Here is an 8,963-nt window from a genome sequence, read left to right on the forward strand (position 1 = left end):
ATTTTGAAAACTGCACGGGGGTTTGGGCAAAATATGACCCATCGCCGTTTTCAGTAATTGGCATATTTTCGGTATAAAAAGTAGTAATTTGAAAATGAAAATAGGTGCAGAGAGTCAGAATTCGGCTCAAAAATCACGCTCAGGAGTCAAATTTCGGACATTTCAGACATTTTGAAAACTGCAGGGGAGTTTGGGCAAAATATGACCCATCGCCGTTTTCAGTAATTGGCATATTTTCGGTATAAAAAGTCGTAATATGAAAATGAAAATAGGTGCAGAGAGTCAGAATTCGGCTCAAAAATCACGCTTAGGAGTCGAATTTCGGACATTTCAGATATTTTGAAAACTGCAGGGGGGTTTGGCCAAAATATGACCCATCGCCGTTTTCAGTAATTGGCATAATTTCGGTATAAAAAGTCGTAATTTGAAAATGAAAATAGGTGGAGAGAGTCAGAATTCGGCTCAAAAATCACGCTCAGGAGTCAAATTTCGGACATTTCAGACATTTTGAAAACTGCAGGGGGGTTTGGGCAAAATATGACCCATCGCCGTTTTCAGTAATTGGCATATTTTCGGTATAAAAAATCGTAATTTGAAAATGAAAATAGGTGCAGAGAGTCAGAATTCGGCTCAAAAATCCCGCTCAGGAGTCAAATTTCGGACATTTCAGATATTTTGAAAACTGCAGGGGGGTTTCTGCAAAATATGACCCATCGCCGTTTTCAGTAATTGGCATATTTTCGGTATAAAAAGTCGTAATTTGAAAATGAAAATAGGTGCAGAGAGTCAGAATTCGGTTCAAAAATCACGCTCAGGAGTCAAATTTCAGACATTTCAGACATTTTGAAAACTGCAGGGGGGTTTGGGCAAAATATGACCCATCGCCGTTTTCAGTAATTGGCATATTTTCGGTATAAAAAGTCGTAATTTGAAAATGAAAATAGGTGCACAGAGTCAGCATTCGGCTCAAAAATCACGCTCAGGAGTCAAATTTCGGACATTTCAGACATTTTGAAAACTGCAGAGGGGTTTGGGCAAAATATGACCCATCGCCGTTTTCAGTAATTGGCATATTTTCGGTATAAAAAGTCGTAATTTGAAAATGAAAATAGGTGCAGAGTCTCAGAATTCGGCTCAAAAATCACGCTCAGGAGTCAAATTTCGGACATTTCAGACATTTTGAAAACTGCAGGTGGGTTTGGGCAAAATATGACCCTTCGCCGTTTTCAGTAATTGGCATATTTTCGGTATAAAAAGTCGTAATTTGAAAATGAAAATAGGTGCAGAGAGTCAGAATTCGACTAAAAAATCACGCTCAGGAGTCAAATTTCGGACATTTCAGACATTTTGAAAACTGCAGGGGGGTTTGGGCAAAATATGACCCTTCGCCGTTTTCAGTAATTGGCATATTTTCGGTATAAAAAGTCGTAATTTGAAAATGAAAATAGGTGCAGAGAGTCAGAATTCGGCTCAAAAATCACGCTCAGGAGTCAAATTTCGGACATTTCAGACATTTTGAAAACTGCAGGGGAGTTTGGGCAAAATATGACCCATCGCCGTTTTCAGTAATTGGCATATTTTCGGTATAAAAAGTCGTAATTTGAAAATGAAAATAGGTGGAGAGTCTCAGAATTCGGCTCAAAAATCACGCTCAGGAGTCAAATTTCGGACATTTCAGACATTTTGAAAACTGCAGGGGGGTTTGGGCAAAATATGACCCTTCGCCGTTTTCAGTAATTGGCATATTTTTCGGTATAAAAAGTCGTAATTTGAAAGTGAAAATAGGTGCAGAGAGTCAGAATTCGACTAAAAAATGACGCTCAGGAGTCAAATTTCGGATATTTCAGACATTTTGAAAACTGCAGGGGGGTTTGGGCAAAATATGACCCATCGCCGTTTTCAGTAATTGGCATATTTTCGGTATAAAAAGTCCTAATTTGCAAATGGAAATAGGTGCAGAGATTCAGAATTCGGCTAAAAAATCACGCTTAGGAGTCGAATTTCGGACATTTCAGATATTTTGAAAACTGCACGGGGGTTTGGGCAAAATATGACCCATCGCCGTTTTCAGTAATTGGCATATTTTCGGTATAAAAAGTCGTAATTTGAAAATGAAAATAGGTGCAGAGTCTCAGAATTCGGCTCAAAAATCACGCTCAGGAGTCAAATTTCGGACATTTCAGACATTTTGAAAACTACAGGGGGGTTTGGGCAAAATATGACCCTTCGCCGTTTTCAGTAATTGGCATATTTTCGGTATAAAAAGTCGTAATTTGAAAATGAAAATAGGTGCAGAGAATCAGAATTCGACTAAAAAATCACGCTCAGGAGTCAAATTTCGGACATTTCAGACATTTTGAAAACTGCAGGGGGGTTTCGGCAAAATATTACCCATCGCCGTTTTCAGTAATTGGCATATTTTCGGTATAAAAAGTCGTAATTTGAAAATGAAAATAGGTGCAGAGAGTCAGAATTCGGCTCAAAAATCACGCTTAGGAGTCGAATTTCGGACATTTCAGATATTTTGAAAACTGCACGGGGGTTTGGGAAAAATATGACCCATCGCCGTTTTCAGTAATTGGCATAATTTCGGTATAAAAAGTCGTAATTTGAAAATGGAAATAGGTGCAGAGAGTCAGAATTCGGCTCAAAAATCCCGCTCAGGAGTCAAATTTCGGACATTTCAGACATTTTGAAAACTGCAGGGGGGTTTGGGCAAAATATGACCCATCGCCGTTTTCCGTAATTGGCATATTTTCGGTATAAAAAGTCGTAATTTGAAAATGAAAATAGGTGCAGAGAGTCAGAATTCGGCTCAAAAATCACGCTCACGAGTCAAATTTCGGACATTTCAGACATTTTGAAACTGCAGGGGGGTTTGGGCAAAATATGACCCATCGCTGTTTTCAGTAATTGCATATTTTCGATATAAAATTCGTAATTTGAAAATGAAAATTGGTGCAGAGAGTCAGAATTCGGCTCAAAAATCACGCTCAGGAGTCAAATTTCGGACATTTCAGACATTTTGAAAACTGCAGGGGGTTTGGGCAAAATATGACCCATCGCCGTTTTCAGTAATTGGCATATTTTCGGTATAAAAAGTCGTAATTTGAAAATGAAAATAGGTGCAGAGAGTCAGAATTCGGCTCAAAAATCACGCTCAGGAGTCAAATTTCGGACATTTCAGACATTTTGAAAACTGCAGGGGGGTTTGGGCAAAATATGACCCATCGCCGTTTTCAGTAATTGGCATATTTTCGGTATAAAAAGTCGTAATTTGAAAATGAAAATAGGTGCAGAGAGTCAGAATTCGGCTCAAAAATCACGCTCAGGAGTCAAATTTCGGACATTTCAGACATTTTGAAAACTGCAGGGGGGTTTGGGCAAAATATGACCCATCGCCGTTTTCAGTAATTGGCATATTTTCGGTAAAAAAGTCGTAATTTGAAAATGAAAATAGGTGCAGAGAGTCAGAATTCGGCTCAAAAATCACGCTCAGGAGTCAAATTTCGGACATTTCAGACATTTTGAAAACTGCAGGGGGGTTTGGGCAAAATATGACCCATCGCCGTTTTCAGTAATTGGCATATTTTCGGTAAAAAAGTCGTAATTTGAAAATGAAAATAGGTGCAGAGAGTCAGAATTCGGCTCAAAAATCACGCTCAGGAGTCAAATTTCGGACATTTCAGACATTTTGAAAACTGCAGGGGGGTTTGGGCAAAATATGACCCATCGCCGTTTTCAGTAATTGGCATATTTTCGGTATAAAAAGTCGTAATTTGAAAATGAAAATAGGTGCAGAGAGTCAGAATTCGGCTCAAAAATCACGCTCAGGAGTCAAATTTCGGACATTTCAGACATTTTGAAAACTGCAGGGGGGTTTGGGCAAAATATGACCCATCGCCGTTTTCAGTAATTGGCATATTTTCGGTATAAAAAGTCGTAATTTGAAAATGAAAATAGGTGCAGAGAGTCAGAATTCGGCTCAAAAATCACGCTCAGGAGTCAAATTTCGGACATTTCAGACATTTTGAAAACTGCAGGGGGGTTTGGGCAAAATATGACCCATCGCCGTTTTCAGTAATTGGCATATTTTCGGTATAAAAAGTCGTAATTTGAAAATGAAAATAGGTGCAGAGAGTCAGAATTCGGCTCAAAAATCACGCTCAGGAGTCAAATTTCGGACATTTCAGACATTTTGAAAACTGCAGGGGGGTTTGGGCAAAATATGACCCATCGCCGTTTTCAGTAATTGGCATATTTTCGGTATAAAAAGTCGTAATTTGAAAATGAAAATAGGTGCAGAGAGTCAGAATTCGGCTCAAAAATCACGCTCAGGAGTCAAATTTCGGACATTTCAGACATTTTGAAAACTGCAGGGGGGTTTGGGCAAAATATGACCCATCGCCGTTTTCAGTAATTGGCATATTTTCGGTATAAAAAGTCGTAATTTGAAAATGAAAATAGGTGCAGAGAGTCAGAATTCGGCTCAAAAATCACGCTCAGGAGTCAAATTTCGGACATTTCAGACATTTTGAAAACTGCAGGGGGGTTTGGGCAAAATATGACCCATCGCCGTTTTCAGTAATTGGCATATTTCGGTATAAAAAGTCGTAATTTGAAAATGAAAATAGGTGCAGAGAGTCAGAATTCGGCTCAAAAATCACGCTCAGGAGTCAAATTTCGGACATTTCAGACATTTTGAAAACTGCAGGGGGGTTTGGGCAAAATATGACCCATCGCCGTTTTCAGTAATTGGCATATTTTCGGTATAAAAAGTCGTAATTTGAAAATGAAAATAGGTGCAGAGAGTCAGAATTCGGCTCAAAAATCACGCAGGAGTCAAATTTCGGACATTTCAGACATTTTGAAAACTGCAGGGGGGTTTGGGCAAAATATGACCCATCGCCGTTTTCAGTAATTGGCATATTTTCGGTATAAAAAGTCGTAATTTGAAAATGAAAATAGGTGCAGAGAGTCAGAATTCGGCTCAAAAATCACGCTCAGGAGTCAAATTTCGGACATTTCAGACATTTTGAAAACTGCAGGGGGGTTTGGGCAAAATATGACCCATCGCCGTTTTCAGTAATTGGCATATTTTCGGTATAAAAAGTCGTAATTTGAAAATGAAAATAGGTGCAGAGAGTCAGAATTCGGCTCAAAAATCACGCTCAGGAGTCAAATTTCGGACATTTCAGACATTTTGAAAACTGCAGGGGGGTTTGGGCAAAATATGACCCATCGCCGTTTTCAGTAATTGGCATATTTTCGGTATAAAAAGTCGTAATTTGAAAATGAAAATAGGTGCAGAGTCAGAATTCGGCTCAAAAATCACGCTCAGGAGTCAAATTTCGGACATTTCAGACATTTTGAAAACTGCAGGGGGGTTTGGGCAAAATATGACCCATCGCCGTTTTCAGTAATTGGCATATTTTCGGTATAAAAAGTCGTAATTTGAAAATGAAAATAGGTGCAGAGAGTCAGAATTCGGCTCAAAAATCACGCTCAGGAGTCAAATTTCGGACATTTCAGACATTTTGAAAACTGCAGGGGGGTTTGGGCAAAATATGACCCATCGCCGTTTTCAGTAATTGGCATATTTTCGGTATAAAAAGTCGTAATTTGAAAATGAAAATAGGTGCAGAGAGTCAGAATTCGGCTCAAAAATCACGCTCAGGAGTCAAATTTCGGACATTTCAAATTTGAAAACTGCAGGGGGGTTTGGGCAAAATATGACCCATCGCCGTTTTCAGTAATTGGCATATTTTCGGTATAAAAAGTCGTAATTTGAAAATGAAAATAGGTGCAGAGAGTCAGAATTCGGCTCAAAAATCACGCTCAGGAGTCAAATTTCGGACATTTCAGACATTTTGAAAACTGCAGGGGGGTTTGGGCAAAATATGACCCATCGCCGTTTTCAGTAATTGGCATATTTTCGGTATAAAAAGTCGTAATTTGAAAATGAAAATAGGTGCAGAGAGTCAGAATTCGGCTCAAAAATCACGCTCAGGAGTCAAATTTCGGACATTTCAGACATTTTGAAAACTGCAGGGGGGTTTGGGCAAAATATGACCCATCGCCGTTTTCAGTAATTGGCATATTTTCGGTATAAAAAGTCGTAATTTGAAAATGAAAATAGGTGCAGAGTCAGAATTCGGCTCAAAAATCACGCTCAGGAGTCAAATTTCGGACATTTCAGACATTTTGAAAACTGCAGGGGGGTTTGGGCAAAATATGACCCATCGCCGTTTTCAGTAATTGGCATATTTTCGGTATAAAAAGTCGTAATTTGAAAATGAAAATAGGTGCAGAGAGTCAGAATTCGGCTCAAAAATCACGCTCAGGAGTCAAATTTCGGACATTTCAGACATTTTGAAAACTGCAGGGGGGTTTGGGCAAAATATGACCCATCGCCGTTTTCAGTAATTGGCATATTTTCGGTATAAAAAGTCGTAATTTGAAAATGAAAATAGGTGCAGAGTCAGAATTCGGCTCAAAAATCACGCTCAGGAGTCAAATTTCGGACATTTCAGATATTTTGAAAACTGCAGGGGGGTTTGGGCAAAATATGACCCATCGCCGTTTTCAGTAATTGGCATATTTTCGGTATAAAAAGTCGTAATTTGAAAATGAAAATAGGTGCAGAGAGTCAGAATTCGGCTCAAAAATCACGCTCAGGAGTCAAATTTCGGACATTTCAGATATTTTGAAAACTGCAGGGGGGTTTGGGCAAAATATGACCCATCGCCGTTTTCAGTAATTGGCATATTTTCGGTATAAAAAGTCGTAATTTGAAAATGAAAATAGGTGCAGAGTCAGAATTCGGCTCAAAAATCACGCTCAGGAGTCAAATTTCGGACATTTCAGACATTTTGAAAACTGCAGGGGGGTTTGGGCAAAATATGACCCATCGCCGTTTTCAGTAATTGGCATATTTTCGGTATAAAAAGTCGTAATTTGAAAATGAAAATAGGTGCAGAGAGTCAGAATTCGGCTCAAAAATCACGCTCAGGAGTCAAATTTCGGACATTTCAGACATTTTGAAAACTGCAGGGGGGTTTGGGCAAAATATGACCCATCGCCGTTTTCAGTAATTGGCATATTTTCGGTATAAAAAGTCGTAATTTGAAAATGAAAATAGGTGCAGAGAGTCAGAATTCGGCTCAAAAATCACGCTCAGGAGTCAAATTTCGGACATTTCAGACATTTTGAAAACTGCAGGGGGGTTTGGGCAAAATATGACCCATCGCCGTTTTCAGTAATTGGCATATTTCGGTAAAAAAGTCGTAATTTGAAAATGAAAATAGGTGCAGAGAGTCAGAATTCGGCTCAAAAATCACGCTCAGGAGTCAAATTTCGGACATTTCAGACATTTTGAAAACTGCAGGGGGGTTTGGGCAAAATATGACCCATCGCCGTTTTCAGTAATTGGCATATTTTCGGTATAAAAAGTCGTAATTTGAAAATGAAAATAGGTGCAGAGAGTCAGAATTCGGCTCAAAAATCACGCTCAGGAGTCAAATTTCGGACATTTCAGATATTTTGAAAACTGCAGGGGGTTTGGGCAAAATATGACCCATCGCCGTTTTCAGTAATTGGCATTTCGGTATAAAAAGTCGTAATTTGAAAATGAAAATAGGTGCAGAGAGTCAGAATTCGGCTCAAAAATCACGCTCAGGAGTCAAATTTCGGACATTTCAGATATTTTGAAAACTGCAGGGGGGTTTGGGCAAAATATGACCCATCGCCGTTTTCAGTAATTGGCATATTTTCGGTATAAAAAGTCGTAATTTGAAAATGAAAATAGGTGCAGAGAGTCAGAATTCGGCTCAAAAATCACGCTCAGGAGTCAAATTTCGGACATTTCAGACATTTTGAAAACTGCAGGGGGGTTTGGGCAAAATATGACCCATCGCCGTTTTCAGTAATTGGCATATTTTCGGTAAAAAGTCGTAATTTGAAAATGAAAATAGGTGCAGAGAGTCAGAATTCGGCTCAAAAATCACGCTCAGGAGTCAAATTTCGGACATTTCAGAATATTTGAAAACTGCAGGGGGTTTGGGCAAAGTATGACCCATCGCCGTTTTCAGTAATTGGCATAATTTCGGTATAAAAAGTCGTAATTTGAAAATGAAAATAGGTGCAGAGAGTCAGAATTCGGCTCAAAAATCACGCTCAGGAATCAAATTTCGGACATTTCAGACATTTTGAAAACTGCAGGGGGGTTTGGGCAAAATATGACCCATCGCCGTTTTCAGTAATTGGCATATTTTCGGTATAAAAAATCGTAATTTGAAAATGAAAATAGGTGCAGAGAGTCAGAATTCGGCTCAAAAATCCCGCTCAGGAGTCAAATTCGGACATTTCAGATATTTTGAAAACTGCAGGGGGGTTTCTGCAAAATATGACCCATCGCCGTGTTTCAGTAATTGGCATATTTTCGGTATAAAAAGTCGTAATTTGAAAATGAAAATAGGTGCAGAGAGTCAGAATTCGGCTCAAAAATCACGCTCAGGAGTCAAATTTCGGACATTTCAGATTTTGAAAACTGCAGGGGGGTTTGGGCAAAATATGACCCATCGCCGTTTTCAGTAATTGGCATATTTTCGGTATAAAAAGTCGTAATTTGAAAATGAAAATAGGTGCAGAGAGTCAGAATTCGGCTCAAAAATCACGCTCAGGAGTCAAATTTCGGACATTTCAGACATTTTGAAAACTGCAGGGGGGTTTGGGCAAAATATGACCCATCGCCGTTTTCAGTAATTGGCATATTTTCGGTATAAAAAGTCGTAATTTGAAAATGAAAATAGGTGCAGAGAGTCAGAATTCGGCTCAAAAATCACGCTCAGGAGTCAAATTTCGGACATTTCAGACATTTTGAAAACTGCAGGGGTTTGGGCAAAATATGACCCATCGCCGTTTTCAGTAATTGGCATATTTTCGGTATAAAAAGTCGTAATTTG

This window comes from Procambarus clarkii, chromosome 25 (genome assembly GCF_040958095.1).
Source record: "Procambarus clarkii isolate CNS0578487 chromosome 25, FALCON_Pclarkii_2.0, whole genome shotgun sequence".
Taxonomy (NCBI): domain Eukaryota; kingdom Metazoa; phylum Arthropoda; class Malacostraca; order Decapoda; family Cambaridae; genus Procambarus; species Procambarus clarkii.